The sequence below is a fragment of the Liolophura sinensis genome, chromosome 2 (genome assembly GCF_032854445.1).
Source record: "Liolophura sinensis isolate JHLJ2023 chromosome 2, CUHK_Ljap_v2, whole genome shotgun sequence".
In the NCBI taxonomy this organism is placed as follows: Eukaryota; Metazoa; Mollusca; class Polyplacophora; order Chitonida; family Chitonidae; genus Liolophura; species Liolophura sinensis.
Genome location: NC_088296.1, coordinates 25,872,263 through 25,875,735, shown reverse-complemented (window position 1 = coordinate 25,875,735; position 3,473 = coordinate 25,872,263).

Genomic DNA, 3,473 nt, shown 5'->3' with positions numbered 1-3,473 from the left:
TGATCTTAATTATATTATTTTCACTCCTGGTCGGCGCAAATCTAGACAACTTTGTCACATTAACATGTTAAAGCCATATGTAGACAGAGATAGCACTGATCTCAATGTTGTACATCCTAGTGGAGTTGTTATCTCTTGTTTTCCAGTGCCAAGTTGTAAGAGAGCGTTAAAGCGTTTTTTGGGCATGGCAGGTTATTATCGAAAGTTCTGTAGGAACTTTTCATTTGTTAGTGAGCCATTAACTCAGCTGTTAAAGAAAGGTGCTAAGTTCTTGTGGTCCATTGAGTGTCAGAGATCTTTTGATAGATTAAAGGCCATGCTAAGCAGCGGCCCCATACTTGTAGCACCTGGTTTTAATTTACCATTTAAGCTAGCTGTTGATGCTAGTGATATATCTGCTGGGGCAGTTTTGTTACAGGAAAATGAAACAGATCACGTTGATCACCCTGTATTTTTTTTCTCTCGCAAATTTGACAAGTGCCAGAGAAATTATTCGACAATAGAAAAGGAGTGTCTGTCCTTGATTCTAGCATTACAGCATTTTGAAGTATATGTGACTTCGTCAAGTTACCCCATTGCTGTGTATACAGATCACAATCCCTTGACCTTCTTGCACAAACTAAAAGGTAAAAACCGAAGATTGTTACGGTGGAGTTTGCTTTTGCAAGAATTTAATCTAGAGATTAGACACATAAAAGGGAAAGATAATGTGATTGCTGATTGTTTGTCACTTGTCTAGTTGGTTTTCTGCAGCTTTGTTTTTAAAGACTGTGGTAAACGTTATTATTATTCATAATTATGAATATGTTAAAGAAAGTTTTATGCAAAACTTTCTTTCCCTGAAGGGTGAGGGTGTTATGTATGACTATTTAACGTCTTCATGTACTGTTAGTCTGCGGACCTTTGTGAAAGCATAACAGGCCCTGTTATATATGTACAGCGCGGACCTGATGGAAAGCACCTTGTTCAATGCTCTGTTTATTTAACTGGCTGTTCATTGGCTGTTAAACTCTGTGTTTAAAAATAGTTGAATCCACCTGGCACGTATATAAGCCGTGTTTTCTGTGCAGAGGGGAGGTATTTTTGCTGTGTTGTGCTCTGCGGGTGTGACGTCATTCAAAGGCTTGACTGTTCCAGCTCTGTGTAACCTGTGTACTGTGTTCGCGTTCGCTAACCTAGCGAAGTACCGGACGGGGACAATTTGTGAATTGTGTGTTTATCCCATGGTCTTTACGTTGGATCTCCTGGAATTCGTTCCTTGGGATGCAAAGGTGAACTGGAAACTTTTAAAGACCGGTAATACTGATGTGTATGTTTTTTTATGTTGTTGTTGTTGAACTGTCTGTAGAACTGTACGTCTCATTTTATATATAAAGCATTGTTTACATTGTAATATTGAGTCACTGAGTCTGTTTTCTGTTGCTGTTTTCAATACCGTAACAATAAATAATACACGAAATAATACACGAGTCCACGAAATGGGCCGCCTTGTCGCCATTAGATGCTTGTTACATCTATAAAGCCGTATATGGGCTGTCGTGTAATCTTATCCTTCCTATCCTATTGACGTAGACTAAGACGAAACGTGTACACTGTGCTGTAAAGCTGTTATGAACTCTCATACAAACACGGACGTGGAGATGGCCTACATCGGAACTATCATTCTCTCCTGGACTCGCTTTCAGCAAAACGAAACCCTTCATGAATGTTGCCCACTTGCTATACCCGGTATTCCTCTCTTGTTGTCGGTTTGTTGTCGACATAGATGTACAACTGGTCAGTCACTCATGTATTTTGTGTATGTACGGTAACAGTAATAGCCTTATCAGAATTACACTTTCGGGATGTAAAACATACTAAGGTAAGGTATGGTATAACAAGACAAACACAAACACCACCTTATCACAAATTTGCCGCTCTGTTGTGACATACACGTAAAAATCAAGTTGAAATTCCAAGGAAATATATTGCCCAAATCAGTGAGTTTAAGTTTCATACCACAACCATTTCTATACATGAACATGTATTTGTACGGAGCCTCACGTATATACAGATGTTTGAGTGTATGTCTCAGTGTATGTTGTGTCTCTTTAGGGCGGGAGGAGGGAGGGGGGTGTTAAGTCGCGAGACGTGGCCGCTACTTGTATAGGCTCTTCCACTCAGTACTCAGGTACAAATATTGTTTGGACTTGGCCTGTAGTCCGCATTTAGGGCCTGACAGCTCTCAATTAAAAAGGCACCATCGTACAATCGTTAACATATTAGAAATGATAGGAAAATCTCACCTCATAACATGCGTTAACATCAGCGCCTCTTTCTTCTTTCTAAGTTCCCGAACGGTTGTAACATCGCCGTCTAACACAGCCCTTCGCAAACTGCGTTGTATTTCACTGTGTGCAGATAAAAATGTCGCCGTCTTGTACATACGGAAGTGAAAGTACAGTGGCGGAGAATGTTTGCGACGTTTTTGCGTTTTGTTGTGATGAGTGATTGTCTGATCTGGCTCTGTAGGGCGAGGTATGACAACCGGACTCTCTCGCATCTGTCGCCGCCCCCAAGATCATTCACAGTTACGCCCCTTGCATTTCAGCACAATTGCGAAATTTGACCAAACATGGTGTTCATCGAAGAGCTTACGTTGAAGTTTGTGATCGACGATTAATTACACTCTTATACGATTTTTCGATTGCCACTTTCAGCGTATTGATGATCCAAATACCGCATTCAGCACAGTGATAAACTGATTACCGTATTCAGCATAATGATGATCCGATGACCGCATTCAGCATAGTGATATCCAATTACCGCACTGATCATAGTGATGAAGTGATAACCGTATTCAGCATATATTGATGAACTGATAATGATCTCATGGCTTATCACACTACCCAAACCCAAACAGTGAACGCTTCTCTTCTGACTTTACTTTTGCCTGTGTTAGACTTATTTTACAAAACAATGCTTTTCAGTTTGGAAACAAAACTATATCCAAACATAGGGGCCTCCGTGGCTCAGTCGGTTAGCGCGCTACCGCAGCGTAATGACCCAGAAGCCTCTCACCAATGCGGTCGCTGTGAGTTCAAGTCCAGCTCATGCTGGCTTCCTCTCCGGATATAAAAAGTGGGAAGGTCTGACAGCAACCTGCGGATGGTCGTGGGTTTCCCTCGGGCTCTGTCCGGTTTCCTCCGACCATAATGCAGGCCATCGTCGTATAAGTGAAATATTCTTGAGTACGGTGTAAAACACCAATCACATAATAATAATAATAATAATATCCAAACATTGGGAACTGCTGTGGGAACCAAGTTTCCCATACCTATGCCACACTAGGTTGGCTATTTAAACACCATATTATATAAAAATTGTTAACAAACCTTCAGCCTTGAAGCTTCAAATTCTGTGAAACAGTCATTTAAGCGGTATGACTGTTTCATCATTTGAAACATTAAACTTGAAGATGTAAAATCCTTTCA